General features: G+C 38.6%; 1 long non-coding RNA gene across 1 annotated transcript; it reads left to right on the top strand.

Annotated features, from left to right (window-relative positions):
- Positions 1-4677: 4677 nt before the first annotated feature.
- Positions 4678-13268, top strand: LOC106021414. The gene is made up of 2 exons (XR_001196689.3): positions 4678-4858; positions 12929-13268. It is a non-coding gene; the product is annotated as an uncharacterized LOC106021414 (long non-coding RNA).
- Positions 13269-16186: the final 2918 nt, after the last annotated feature.

Here is a 16186-nt window from a genome sequence, read left to right as displayed (position 1 = left end):
TTAGGACTTTCTATACTGCATTATGTTCTTTGATCCATGAATCTATTTCTTTATTGTATCTTCAGTGCCTGAGATTCTTCCAGCTCTTGTATTCTCTTGGCTATGCTTACATCTGAGTTCTTGTTTACTTACCCAGATTTTCCATTTCCAGAATTCCTCAGTTTGTGTTTTCTTTATTCCCTCTATTTCAATTTTCAAGTGTTGAACTATTTCCTTGCCTGTTTGATTGCTTTTTCTTGGCTTTAGGAGATTTATTGATTTCTTCCAATTTTTTTTGTCTTTTCCTGGTTTCTTTAAGTGAACTTTCCATTTCATTTTTAAAAGTTTCCATCATCTTCATAAAGTTATTTTAAAGGTTGTTTTCTTCTGCTTTTTCTGTGCTGGGATGCTTAGGTCTTGCTGTTCTAGAAGCACTAGCTTCTGGTGGTACCATATTGCTCTTTAGGTTGCAGAATGTATTCTTGCACTGGTGTCTACCCAGTTGGTGCAGGTAGTGTTTGTGGCTCTTGTTCTGATTGTTGCAGTTGGTGTCTGTGTCTCTAGGAGCCTCTCTTGGGCAGATTGTTGCAGTAGCTATCTGTCTCAGGGAGCCACTGTGGTCCTGACCGATGGGTGGGTTTGGGGACAGAATGGGACTTGTAGATTACAGGGTCTGATGGGGGGGTGGAACAGCATGGGTGCCTAGGGTCTAGAGACTGAGCAGTTCAGCTGGGAGGCCAGTCATTCACCTCTTGGTCTGTTTATTAGTTGCTGTTTGTCAGGAACTATGCTGATATATGCCTAGTCACAGACTCATACAGACATAGAGCAGAAAATAAATACTATTGATTTCTTGGATGGAAATATCCACGTTCATCAGATTTACTTATGAAAGCAGAACAATTTATTCCTTAATGTGAGGAGAATAATTACTAAAGAGGACAGACTTATTTGAGCCAACTGGACCAATGTTTTCGTTTCCATTTATCAGCTATGCTTAAGAGTCATGATAAAATCAAAGTAATTTTGTTAATCTGAAGTGAGGAATAATTGCAAGCAATGGACTACTTATTGAGTATCTGTTTATCTAATTAAAATTAGAAAAAAGGGAAATCAGAAGGCCATTTTGTGATTTGAAGAAGTACCTCACTGATATCATATGTAATGCAGTTTCATAATAACAATGAGCTTTTCTGCCTCAAATTGTTTTGTTTGTAAACTTCAAAACTGAAGCTTTGATTTAAAATTAAGATTTGTTAAGTGGTATTTGCTAAGCCTTATATTCAGCACATTAGATACATTTCCTTTTATGAGACTCACAGTAATCTGAATTTTATGTTCTTATATTAATGAAGCTGTCAATAGGAAATGCATTTTTCCATAGGCAGTGCATGTGTTAAGACTTCCACAGCCAATTTCTAGAGCCCTGGGCTGACTGAGGCAACCAGGAAGGGAGAGGGAGACACCCAGAGACCAGCAACAACAAAAGCTTGTTATGGTCTCTGAGGAAATGGAAAGAAGAGAGTATTACACTGGAGACTGATGGGAACTGGAAATACAGTAGGTCTTGGGCCAAGCAACAGGGCAGAGACTCCACTGATGTTCAGGAAACACCCAGCACCTGCAAACATGATTGAACCAGAACAGGGAGGATGGTGGTGTGTATAAGGGGAGTGTCCTTGCCTTTTCCTTCCCTGCTCCCAGTGCCTTCCATAGACTGAGCCTTTTGGAAGGCAGCTTGCCAGAGGCATCTTTCTGAGCATCAAACATCATGGGAAGGATGGGCAGCAGAGTGGGAATGGGACGTCATGGCAAATGGGAGTATTATTATTATTATGTTTTGAACACAAAGGAAAATTGTTAGCAGAACAATAAAGATTGCCTGGATTCATAACACAAACTCCACTGGGATGCAGAACTTCCTGCTAGCATAAAGCCCTCTGAAACTCTCACAGGTTGCTATGGTTCCCCAAGAAGACACAAGGATACTTGTGTCCTCTTTGAACATTTTTATTGATGCTCCGATCACTGGTGGAGTCGTTCTTGGCCTTATACTATGGCCACTTACTTTTATATTTTGTACTATATTTTATATTCCTCTATTCACTCCAATTCCCCTTTTTAAAGGCTGCTATTTTTTCTAAATGTAGTTTTACTGGCTTCAGGAAAACACATTTGGTTACCTGCCAAGTGGACATGGTATTCAGGAGGCATTTGAAGGATAGTACATATATTAGGAGCTGTTTTCTATCTAAGGAAGTGTAGGTGGGCTCTGAGTTGTGTCCTACAAAAGAAACACATTAGAGACACTGCTTTATCTTCCGGTGTGAGTTCTTGGAAGGCTGATTTTTAAAATTATGTCTTAGCTGTGGAAAATATAACAAAAATATGGCATATTTAACTGTATTATTTATGATCTATACACATATTTGCATATGAATGTAGAAGATACAATAAAAGTATTAAAAATTTCATTACCCAGAGATGCCATTCATTGATATTTTATGAGCATTTTAAAATAACTCAAGGTATATAGACCTATACATTAAATTTTATGTTAAAGCGTGTCACATAGTCTCTTATATTTTGGGTTGTGAACTTAGCCTTTAATGAATGAGCTATCTCTCCAGCCCTCCATATTCTCTTCAATGCATCCTCTCCTCACATTCAAGCACTGTAGGGTATTCTTGTCTTTTGTTTTGATGCTCTGTATATTTTTAATATTTTTCTTGGTTATGGGTCTCAAATCCAGAGGCTCAAGTGTCAAGTACTCTTCTATTGAGAACACCCAGGCCTCTGTGCACAGTCATGTAATTCTGGACTACATTAGCCTCTCTTACTATAATTATATTAGCCAATTTGAATGATCAATATTTAGATTATTTTGATCTTACTCTCCACTGTTACCAATAATTCTGCAACACATATTTTTGTGCCTTTTCTACTGTTTTTTAAAAAAATATTTATATAAAAGTTTTCTCAAGTTAGATTTCTGTATATGTGATTATTAGGCATCGACACCCACTCTTTGTTCCTTAATACAGCATGAAATTGATTCATATATGTACATGATGTACACCCTTATTGAAGATGTTATCTAGTGAGCAGAGAATTAAACTATGTAGGCTTGTTTTTAAATTGTCAATGTTTTGAGTCATTTGGTTGAACAACTCTTCTAACAACATGAGTGCCATTTTAAATATTTTTATTTATTATTATTATTATTATTATTATTATTATTATTGATGTGTGCATATGCCCACATACTTGTATAAGTGTAGAAACCATGCCTTTTGAGTATCTTGTGTGAGATACTTTTCCTGGAGACATGCATAACACACACATCTATTGACCCCAGGTAAGGAGCCCAAAGCAGACTGAAGCACCTGTGATGGCTATTCTTGGTTGTCATCTTGACTACATCTGTAATTAACTAAAACCCAAAAATGGTCAGGGCACACCTGTGAAGGACTTCCGCTTAATTAAATCACTTGAAGTGGGAAGATCCACTTCTAATTTGGGCCACACCTTCTGCTGGAAGATTATGTAAAGACACAGAAGAAAGGAACATCACTCTTTTCCTGCTTGCTTTCACTTCACTAGCAAGTCCATCCCTTCACTGACATTAGAGCTGCTTCTCTGAGATTCTGGAATACACTGAAGAGCAGATGGGATGTCCAGCCCTGTTTACTGAATAACTATTGGATTCTTAGACCTTCCCTCATGTGTACATATATACATGTGTGTATATATGCATATATCATACGTATGTATAATGTATATATGTATGTCCTATACATATGCTAATGAAGACAGAGAGAAATAGTCATTCTGTAAGTTCTGATACTCTAGAGAACCTTGACTAATATAGAACCAAATTTCAGCTTGGTGAGTCAATGAGTTTTATTGGTGTTGATTAGAGGAATGTGGGTCAGAGGTTACTTACAGGAGCAGAAATGACTCAAAGGCAGTTATATCACCAATGCCCATTCCAGACAGGATGACACTTTACAAAAGCTGAAGTCCTGGAACTCTCTGCACATCTTGCAAGCAGCTCAGCATGTTGCAGAGTGTTCTTTTCTGGTGGCCCAAATGATGTGAGTCATTCCTGATAGCTTGGCTGACTTTGCTTCTTCTAGGCAGTTGGGCTGATCTCTTTGTTTCTGACTGCTAGCTTGGTCTCTAATTCATCCAGGACGCTGTGCTTATCTGAGAGTGACTCTCAGCATCTATTCTTTGGATGGGAGGGACCTAGTGAATGTTGTCAGTTTTGAGGACTTCCTGAAGTTAGAGTTGTTTGCTTCCTCTCTTAAGGAGCTTCCTTGTAGGATGGCAGTCACCTCCCCTCCCCCTTTAGTATTCTGTTGTTTCATTTCCTTGTAGGCATCCTGTGTTAAAATATCCTGCTGCTTTACTTTTCTTTTTTATCCTGTGCCCAAACAAGTATCCCTACAACACAGGTTTTGTACTTGGAGAAAACTGCTACACAAGTTGTGGGCATAAGTCAGTTGTTAAATATAGGAATTGCTGCAGCTTTCCATTTGCCCTTCAATGACTCTTTTCTTATTTTGCAGAAGTTCTTGATTTTAATTAAGCACAATGTATCAATTTTACTATTTTATTCCTTTTTCCTTTTGTGACCCCCATTGCAATAAATACTGTAATGCCCTGACCACATACTGTGTTTTTCAGGTATGAGCATCCGTCTATCTCTGGCTGCTGTGTTTGTTGCTAATGCCTCAAAGACTCACTTGGGAATAGATACTTCTTCCTGGAGCCATGGTACCAGCCCAAGATGACTTACCAAGGTTTTCAGTACCTTTATGCAGGGAAAAACAGCTGATTTATACAATCTCTGCTACCTAGACATCTCCTGCAGGTGAGGACAAAATCCCCACTTCACAAAGATGATAGCTTTGCTCAGGTTTTTTTCTCCTCTGTGTACTTAAGTTCTGTTTACCTGTTTTTCTGAGATAACCATGCCATTGAGTTTCAGGTGATTGATTTCTGTACAGTGCCAGGTAGGGGTTTAAGACCATCTTCCTGCTTGTGTCTGGAGAGACAACTGTCTTAGCACAAGTTGGTTTGAAGACTATCCTCTTCCCGCTGAATTATTGTGATAGCTTTCCATAAACCATTTGCAAGTTGTAAGCTCATACTCTGCTGTGCATCACAGGCCCCCGGGGCCTGCTTCAATGACTGCATCTGAAGGTGGGTCCTGCCATCAGGTGGTGTTTGTCTTCTTCAAGACCATCATGACTCCTCTAGGTGTGTCTGTACCATCTTCAAGTCAGCCTATCCATTTTCAAGACAAATCCTGCAGCTTGGCAGCATCGAGTAAGTTGTTACCTCAAAGTTGTATCCATCTCCAAATTCTTAGCCTGCAAATGTTATCTTGTGATTATTGTCAGATGTGACTAATTTCAGCAGCCTAAGCAGAGGGACACAATCTTGAGCTTCCCTAAATCAAATCAAGAAGATCCTTGTAAGAAAGAAGTAGAGGGAAAGTAGCCATACACATTGATGGGAGAATTTACTATAGGAGAGAGGTAACCACAAGCCAAGGAATTCTGATAGTTTCCAAAAGACAGGAGAGGCTGGAAACACATTTCTGCTCCAGCCTCTAGAAGAAGGCCATTTATGGCAAACCAGGGATCTCTCAGAACATAATCAGTTTCGTCAACTCACTTCTTTAATGTAATTAGTCACAGCAATACTAAAGATGAAAAGAGAATTTTAATTGAGCTTGTTTTTATCCATGAGTAACTTTAGGAAAACTTGCCGTCTTACAATGACTCAAGGCATATATATCTGTTCTGTCCTCTTACATGTCTCCTATCAATGCCTACTGTTTTCTATAGAGACAGGGACTTTCTATCCCATATCCCTGGTTGTTGGTATTATGTTACCTCTTTCCTTCCATCCACATTTGCTTTCTAGACTCTTTAAATGAATAGTCCCTAACAGATGCTCAATTATTCCCTTGCTTTTTAAAAAGAACTAGTTTTTCTTTAAAAATTCCAGATGATTTTTTTGATCCTCCTATTTTTCCTTTCTGCTGTGCATCATGTCAGAAGGGTTATTCAAACTGTGCCATACACATTCTGAGCTGTGTACTTTCCATATTAAGCAGGTTAAATATGTTTGAATAAGAATTTGAAGAAAGAAACAAAATTTGGCTTCCTCTCTATATGTCATTATTTAGAGGTGTGTGGCTTAGTTTTCATCTGTGTGGAAAATTTTCTTGTTTTCCCTGACTCCATGTTTTCATTTGAGAGCACAGTTTCAAAACCCCCAATCTTTGGAAATAAGTGTTCAGCTGTGTACCATCCATACTTTGGTCCATTGTTTTCTATAACCCATCATGTGCTGGAGCACGATGTCTGCACTCTAATTCTTATATTCTGCGTGTTTCACATCCAGCTGGTTGTACTATTTTCAAAGCATCTGCCTTTATTCATATTAGTTTTTTACATCTTCTGACAAATGTTAAAGCAAATCACTATTATCTTTGTGATTATGATGGAGTTTGAAATGTACCCCTTCAACATTCACAAGATATTTCAGTATCTCCATTTGCTAGCACCCCTCAGCCATGCCTTTTGGTATTGCTGAGAAATACTATAAACTACAAGTGTAATGATTATTCTTGTTTAAATCTCATCTGTTCTGTTTCGCATGGACTTACATCCAAGGTCTCCTCCTTTCTTCCATACAATCTGCTTTATCCATCATGGTCTTGTTACAGCCCTGAGCATCATTACCATTTGTTATAGTGAGCTGAGCCAGCACACGTTTCTATTAAAGCTGGAAATGAGTCTGTACTACTCCTTTTTGAAGGATATCTACTATGGAATTGGAATCATAGATGTTAGTCACATCTCAGATGTTGTATTGTATTCTAAGCTCCATTGTTTTTCTCTAAAACCAGCCATCATTTGAGAAGAGGAAAGGGATTAGCAGAAGGGGAAGTTAGGGAAAGGATGGCCAATGGGAAGAGCAAGCCTGCTCAAAGTACACTATATCCATTGATTAAAATGGTACCTGTAACACATTATTCCTCTGCAGTTAGCACATATTTCTATTTTAAAAAGGGGGAAAAGAGTGGAACCTACCACTGTTACTTGAAATATGGTTGTGTTGTCAAATTGCCTTTTAAATATGTATGTTTATAGCCACAGACTTGGACTGTTCTCAACATTGGTTAAAGACAGTTCCATTTGTAGTGGGCAGCAATTAACGGCATGAGGCATAACTGTCCCAGTGCTGAGAATGAGGAACCGTGCAAGATCATCCTTAAATGGGACATCTTTATGTGAGCCCACCCATCCCCATCAATGCACAGAGAATATCAAAGGAGTGTCTTAGTTAGGATCTCTATTAGAGTTAAGGGATATCACGAACAAGGCAACTCCTATAAAGGAAAACATTTAATGGGATAGCTTACAATTCAGAGATTCTGTCCATTGTAGTCATGGTGGGATATGGTTGACACCAGGCAGACATGGTGCTGGAGAGGTAGCTGAGAGTCCTACATCTTGCTCAGGCAACAGCAAGTGATCTGTTTCACTGGGAGTGCCTTGAACATATATGAGAGATTTCAAAGCTTACCTCCACAATGACACACTTCCTCCAACAAGACCACATCCATTCCAACCAGGCTACTCCTCCTGATGGTGCCACTCCCTTTGGGGCATTTTCTTTCAAGCCACCACAAGGAGACCACAGGTTTGTGAGAGACAGAGAACAGCGAGGGGTGCTATGAAATGCTGTTTCTAGACATGAAAAATTTTCTGCCCCCCGTGAACTCACACACACACACACACACACACACACACACACACACACACACACACACACACATGCTCATGATAATATGTGCATGAAACCTTGTATCTTGGCATACAGTGAATTCTCATGAAATGAGGAGTGTTATGCAGGGAGATGGCTCAGCTGGTAAAAGGTACTTGTCAACAAGATGGACCTGAAGTTGCTGCCTACAACCTACAGAATGAAGAGAAAAGTGATTTCCTCAAGCTGTCCTCTGACTTCCACATGTGTACACTCATATAGCCCCAACACCACCACCCCCGACATGCACACATACTAAGATGAAATTTAAAATTTAAAACTATATTGGCTAGGTACAGTGGCACACACCTTTAATTCCAGCTCTTGGGTGGCAGAGGTAGATTTCTGTGAGTTCAACACCAGCTTTATGGATATAGTGAGTTATTGAGTTCCATGATAATAAGGGGTATCTGTGTAGAAAGACTGTCTTAAAAAATCAAATAAGCAAGTATCAAAGCCTTTCATTAGTGTTATTGAAGACACTGCTGTCTCACTGCTGTATCTTGATGCTAGTCCTTTTAGAAAACTAGCTTGACCACCATGTCTGTTCCATACTGGAGATTGATTCCAGGGCCTCACATATATCCTGGGCAAGCATGAAGTCACTCTTCATTTTTTAATATTTCTTTATTAATGGAGGAATTTCATTGTTCCATGAAGGCTTGACCCATTAGACAATTCATTTCCCAAATCACTCCTAGATTTCCTTATGTTCTCAAAAATAGATATTTTCAGAATTTAAACCATAACCCCCTATGTAACCAAATAAACATTTCTCTAAAAGTTTTATAGCTGTTAACATTTTAATCGGTTTCTCTTCTTCCAGAGACAGAAACCTATTTTAGAATAATGTAAATTGGCACTCCATATAGTCTGACTAACATCTGAATTTTTATAATGGGTGTGGATCCTTTGAAATATTTTTGAACATTGACAAGGGAGGTATGGGTTACAGCAAGATGTTCAGGGTCAGAAACAACACACTTTGGTGGTCTCTGCCTTTGTCCCATGCTTTCTTGTATCCTCATGTAGATTAAACGTGGAAGTTCTTTGGCATCTCAGTTTATTGTTGGTTCTTTATCATGTAATGCAGTAAATGATCTTAAGGTTTGCACAGAATATCAAATTTTTATGTAAGAGTCAATCTTATTACTTGAAGATAGTATCGCCATGCCACAGGCTTCTGTACAAGGGCATTCAAACATAATCTTTAAAGTTTAATTAGGTAAGGAATATTAATGTATATAAACTGTCTTCAGTGCAATCGGTCAAGACTGACTGAGATGACACAGCTGATTGTGAACATCAACTCATTCATGGAAGCTATAGTGTGTTCATAGGATACCGCTGTGCCTAACATGCATCTAATAAATTCACATAGTGTTATCAGTAATCATCTCCAGGCTGTATTTCTACCCGACTTTAAAATATGTCACAAACTGTTAATGAAACAGTGTCTTCGGTTATAGCTAGAGTCTAAAGGACTGTCAAAGGACAAGTAGTCAAATGAGTGATGAGTGCCATGCTGATTATGGTGGGTTTTCTGACATCCAGTATCACATAGTCACTAGGGAAGGTACCTACAGGCTCAGTGAGAGGGTCTGAACAATGATGCCACATCCTTCCTGCCTTTCTTGTAAACCTGTATGCCCTGCAGTTTAAAGGAAAAAGAAATAGAAGCCAACATTGGAACTATTCTAAGGCCCTTTCCTTCGACTCCTGTCTTTACCAGTCTCCTTATGTGTGCCCTAAGGAAAAGTTTACTAGACTTGGTGGACCTCAGTTACCTCATCTTTTAGTCCACTGACTCCTTAAAGAAATAAAACACAAGCCTCTCACAGTATATTGCTTACACTGCTTGCACTCAGGCTACTCACAAATTCTTTTTAATATTTATTTTACACTTTTCTTTATTTCTTTGTGGTGTGTGTGTATGTGTGTGTGTGTGTGTGTGTGTGTGTGTGTGTGCACTCCCATGTGAGCATGCACACATGAACCATGGTGTATATGTAGAGGTCAAAGAACAGCTCTTAGTAGCTCGTTCTCTCCTTCTGCCTTATGGGTGTTGAGGTCAGTTTGCAGCAAGCACCCTTCCCCACTGTGCTTTTAATTTTTTTAAATATCAGCTCTGTAGTCCAAATGTTTTGGAATTTATACCCAGATTTTGAATAGGAAAACATACAATGAAAGCTGTAAAAGAAGCCTTTTAATTTCTTTTCAAAATTTTCTGAAATATTTTGGTGGCATCTGTGTGGACTATGCATCGAGGCAGTAGGACAAAAGTGATTGCTTCAAGACTTTTCAACTACTTCAAAAATGTTTAACCTTTTAAAATTCCTTTTCTGGCCAATTATGTAATTAATTCCATTTTCTAAAAATGAAAGGGTGGGATTAATAAGAATTTCACAGTGAAAAGACAAAATATTTCTGAAGTCACATGTTAAGCGTGCCTCCCAGGCACAACAGAAATTCCACAGCACCAAATTCTCAAGTTTCTCAATGGGGGCTCGTGTATCATATGCCAGAGTTTTCATTATATAATCGATTGTTCATAATTCTTTTTCAGAAAGCACACAAAAGGTTTTGTTCCTTGCTCGAGACTGAGATCTGCTAAGTGCAGGCCGTCCAGTTCCTATGGATTTGGTCTGGTCAGAGGTTCCCCTGTCAGGTTTCCCTGAGTCTGTTCAAGACCACAACTAACAAAGGGAGTTTTCACTTGTAAATAATGGGCCATATCCCCCTCCCCACAAGCCTCTGCATTACACTTTCCTCCCCGGGCTGTTCACTCTGCTTTCTTTTTTCCATGGTTGGAAATGCTGGCATATAAAATAGCAGTTTCAAACATTCTTTGTGATGGCTAATCCTATTAGCTTGAAAAAAAATGATTTTACTTAAATTTGGAAGATGGATAATTTGCTTCACACCGTTTTACACAGATACTACTTTTTAATCACAGCATGCATTTTAATTGCCATAAAATAAGGAAAGCCTATGTCTTATTTGAAAAAAAAATAAAAAATACATCCCTTTATTCTAACTTGGAAGCCTAATTAGTCCAGATTGTATTCAAATGCTTTGTTTTTGCATCGTTTGTCAGTGAGGGCTTGGAACATGCTGTTTCTCTTGGTAGGTCACAGACCGGAGAGGCCTGACCCTGGGAATCAAATGTCTGACCTGGCCTGACCCCAACCTCTACTTAAAATCAAGCCTTCACTTTCATTTAAAAACAGAGGTATATTTTCCATGTATCTTTTTCTGCTCTGTCCCAGCTGCTCCGAAGAAGCTATTGGTATTCATTCATCTGAGACCTCAGGGTGGGAAAGGACGCTTTCCAATCTTCTCAGTTTGGAGAAGGAAGCCCAGGCTCGATTTACTTCATTTTATTTAGTATAAACCATACTGAATTTCATGTAAGAGAAAAATTAACTCGTAGTACATAATTAGGAGATGTGTGGGCTCCCCTTTCACTGCACATAAAATGCAAAAACTTATTTTAAATAAATCCCTTTATTTAATTGAAAATCGTTCAGGATGCTGCTTCTGAAATCACAAGAGACAGGGTATGTGGCAGACAGATTAAAAAACAAAACAAAACTGGACACTAGTCGAACATGTAAAGCCATGTCAATATTCTGTTGGAAAGTTTGGAGGTGGGGTGAGTCCCTCTCACGGTGCTATCATTAATCATGTCATGATTCTGTGCTCTTATTTATGAGACAAATTATCAATACCCTTAACTTCAGTCTTGCTTCTGGGGCCTGCCTCTGGGGCTCCTTTGCTCGGTTTGTGTGATTGTTACAGTAAATAGAATTTATGACTGTGGCGGGCAGGCCACATGTCCTGTAGGTCATGAGGAGAATTCCCACGGAGTTCTGTGAGCTTTGATGGCAGACCCTTTGTTTTTAACCTCAACATTTCTACTTTTGCCGAGGCGGGACAAACTTCCCTCTTTACAATGCTAGAGCTTTTGTCCTCTCCCTGGTGTAGCTGCAGTTGAACCCCACATACTTTCTGGGGACTCTCAGAGGTATCTTTTTACTGGAGAGTTAATCATCTGTACATTTGAAATTAAAACCCCTCCTGTAGGATCTTGCGGTCTCAAATGCCAGCTTTAGTAATAACAGGGTTTTAATTTTTTTTAAAGTACAAGGAACATTGTTGTATTGACATTTTCAAATTAAATTGTTGGGACCGTGGTTAAGGTTAAGTTGTTTGTGGACAACCAGACTTCTTCAAGCTGTGATACTCTTTCTACATTAGTATAATCACACACAGAAGAAGAAGAAGAAGAAGAAGAAGAAGAAGAAGAAGAAGAAGAAGAAGAAGAAGAAGAAGAAGAAGAAGACTCTAAAGATGCCCTTGAAAATATAACTCAGAATGATGATGTCTTCACTTTAAGCTGTTCTATGTGAAGTAACAAGTGGGAACATGCAAATCCACAATCACAGATATACTTCAACATTGTGTGATTCCTCAGTTTGTGAGGCATATAAGCCCCAAGCCATGTGCAGGATCCTTGATAACTATTCGAGTTTTTCACATTTTCTAGAGTTCTTCAATTTGGGCATTATTGGGGTCCTGGAATATGTAATACATAGAGGATTGAGGCTGCTGAAAATGAGGAAATATTCTTAAAAAACACAAACTTTCACTTTTGTTCTGGTGGCCAGATGTGTGTAGATGTTATTGAAGAACACACTCGTGCAACATTGTTTGGGCGTTTCAATGTGTAAGTCATTCAAAGCCAGTCTTGGATCATTCCATAATTCCTTAAATAGTTACTCATATCCATCTGAGAAGTGATGGGGAAAAATCAAATATTCACTGACGATGAAAGGGTAGAAGGCCAGGAAATCATAATTCAAGCATAGTGTTTTGAGAGTGATGACTGGGAATATGTGGAAGACATCAAAGAATAAAGACCAATGAAGCCTTTTTCTCAAAGTCTCCTTTGTGTTAATTTCATACTATGTCATTAATGAAGACAACTGAACTTATACTACATTGTTAATGAAGGATATTGCAGTGTCCTGTAGACTTCTGCTAGGTTGGACTATCAACACAAACACTGACACCTTTGTGACTTTTTGTTTTGAAGGTAGTTCAAGAATGAAATCAGATTCCATACATTGAGTCAGTTCAGTTCACCTACCAGTGGAGTGTGAGCCTGCGCAGAGGATTCAGGGGTACCTTATGTCTCAACAATAAAAGAGGACACAGCTTCGGGCATGTGGAATCACTATCTGCTTCCTGGACTTTCCCTGGACAGAAATGAACTTCCCAAGGGTCCTGTTAAGAAAAATCCTCAATTTTCCAACATTTAAAGTTTTCAGTAGAAGACTTGTGTTTTTGTCAGCATAATACATTCATTGCGTTAATATTGAAAATTTCAAATATGTGAGAAATGAAAACTTAAAATAAATTCCAGTTTTAGGAAACATATGACAACAGAGCATTTATTTGTCTTTCTGTCTGTTTTAGAAACACATCACATTAACAAAGTTTCCAAATACTTTGATGCTGTTGACACCTTGGTTTGATGTCCACACCTTCTTGCTGTGGGACATTAGAAAGAAGGGCTGTTTCAATGGATTCTGTGGCCTACTTGTGGATGATGGTAAGGTGAGGTCCTGCCTTTGGGCTTTCCAACAGAGGTGTGAACTTGCATCTAGGAAGGTTTTGTTAGAGAGGCCTCTCCCCAGTATCCAAGGTGTCAAATTGAAACAACTGAGCAATAGAAACACTTCTGAGCAGACTGCAGCTTTTCTGAATCCTGAGAAAAGTCCCCCTGCAAAGTGTTGGAGTCTCCAAAACATTGTCGTTTTGGTGACAGGTATTAGCTAACTATGTCAGACTGAGGTGATGCTAGTTTTTCTGAATGGTCCCTGTCATCAGCTGATGATTATGGTTATTTTAAGCTGAAATAGAAATTTAGTGCCCAAACTGAAAGGAAAACATAGCAGGTAATAGAAAGAGTATAGATTTGAAAGACAGACAGATCTGATATGAGCTCTACCATCCTCTACCTCCATCGATTTCTGATGATTGCTTGGAATCTCTAGACCCTAGGTTCCTCATATGTGAAACAGCAACTGTAAAGCCATATCACAGAATTCTAGTGAAGAGCAGAGGCAGGATTGGGCATAAAATGATTAGTATACTTACAGCCTAAGTGTTTGTGCCTTCACAAAATTCATATACTGAAACCCGCTTGAGTTAGTATTAGACCACAAGCAATTTAGAAGGGGATTAGATCATGAAGGTAGAACCCTCATTAATGAATGACATAAGCACCTTCTAAAGAAGGGAAGTAAGTGACTTTTCTTTTAACCCTGTAATGATATAGCACAAAGCCAGCCATTTGCACACCAGGGAGTCAGCTTTCCCTGACTCTACATCTGTCCACTCCAGAACAATGAGAAATAAATTTCTACTGTTTAAACCAGGCAGAACTTTAGGTAAGACATATATTATTTGTTAATATTCCTCTCTTCTTTCAATAAAAATAATTTCATTTTTTAGCCACTAAGGCTTTTATTTTGCAACTAGATCCCAAATCTGAGACAAATTATTTCAAAATCTTAGTAGACTAAAACCTATCAGTGTTAGCAGCTCAGCTCTTGTGTCGTGAAAGACTTAAATATAATCTATTTTTATATTTAGTTTGCTAATTCTACACTTGTTAGTCATTTCCTTGTGGTTGAGATGTTGATGAGTGTCATGTAGTCAGAGTCATGGCCTGCAAAAATGAAACACAAAGCCACTGGAGATGGGTTAGAAAGATGCAAACATTTGCGTTTTCCATACACTCAAGGAGAAACAACTGCTCTAGTTCATCCTTGGCTAAACACAGTGGCCAGAGCTCAGGGACACTGAATGATACTCTGTCAACTTCCCAGAACTGATGTCAGTCTTCAGTCTGACCTCAACGTGTAAATCAGCGCTGCTCCGACTTCTGTATTTCACGGTCCAAATGATTAAAAGAAAAAGAAAAAAAAAACAAGAACAAAAGACTATTCAACAGAAAGGATCAATTTTATTTTGACAAGCACAAAATTTAAATAGCAAATGGAAATAAACCAGAAAGTCTTATTATCTATGATTCTAATATGTCCACTTGAGGGGAATAAATTTAATGTTCCAAAAAGAAACAATGGAGATAGGTTTAGACCCGAAAGGAAAAACATTTTGCAGCTAATATTGGTCTTTCTTACAGCTTGGATGTGCAACACTGCCCAGAGGTTCATTGCTGCAGGTGGTGACCTCAGTGTGGCCTAGTGAGGCATGATAGCCCCTTTTAGGGAGAAAATTCAGTGGTAGTTCACTGAATCATAGCACAGATTTTTCTTATAATTATGAGTGCAGCTACAGGGATGCGAGTTAGTTCCCACAAAGTGGGTTGTTGCAAAGGAGCTGGCTTCCCAAATATCTCTGACTTCAATTTTTTTAAATTTTTATTCTTTTGTTTTTGTGAGACAGGGTTTCTCTGTGTATCTTTGGAGCCTTTCCTGGAAATTTCTCTGTAGACCAGATTGGCCTCAAACTCATCGAGATTCCCCTGTCTGCCTCCCAAGTGGGAATGCTAGGATTAAAGGTGTGTGCCACCATCGCTGTGCTCTGATGTCAATTTTTAACACATGACTTATTTGAGACTGAATGATACTATTGAAATTCCTCCAGGTGTGAGACTATAGACACAGTCCAGGTAAGCTACTACTTGCAATCATGGGCTAAATAAACCTTTCATATTCGCACAGGGGTCAGTTTCTTCTATTTTGTCCCAGAAATTGAAATGAATTTATAAAACCTCATAAAAATCCCAGTACTTTTCACATCTTTCATCAAGCATGTGTTACAAATGACCTAGATCTAAAGACCATCATGAGGGATCTATTGCTCAACTGTTGTTTGCCTTCATTAGCTTATACTGCCTGATATATATAGCAGGTGCTGAAAATATTTTTTGTTGCATGACTAGTGGATGAAGAAACTCTTCTATCACTGATGGTGGTATGATGAGGGACTCTGAAGTTTTTGGCAAGATCTCTTCAAGAATACAGAGCAACAGAGCCTACTCAAATCAGTGCTGGCCAAAACCAAAGAACCAAAGAGGCAGGCTTCAGACAGAAATTTCTGTGAAGAAAATGATCCAATGAGTAAGTTATAATAGCAGTGACGAATTGTATACTCTGAGTACCTGGGGTAGGAAAGTTGCTCTTGCCAGAATTATAAAAATGTAGTGAAAATGTGAAAACTAACAGATCTCTGGATTAAACTCACATTCAGTAAAATGACTCAGAAAACTAAAATGATTCAAGTGAATCAAAGAGTGACTTTCATTTTCAACTACACAAAC

This window comes from Mesocricetus auratus, unplaced genomic scaffold (assembly GCF_017639785.1).
Source record: "Mesocricetus auratus isolate SY011 unplaced genomic scaffold, BCM_Maur_2.0 Super-Scaffold_100676, whole genome shotgun sequence".
Lineage (NCBI taxonomy): Eukaryota > Metazoa > Chordata > Mammalia > Rodentia > Cricetidae > Mesocricetus > Mesocricetus auratus.
Note: the sequence above shows the minus strand (reverse complement) of the source record. Positions and strands in the feature narration are given on the sequence as shown.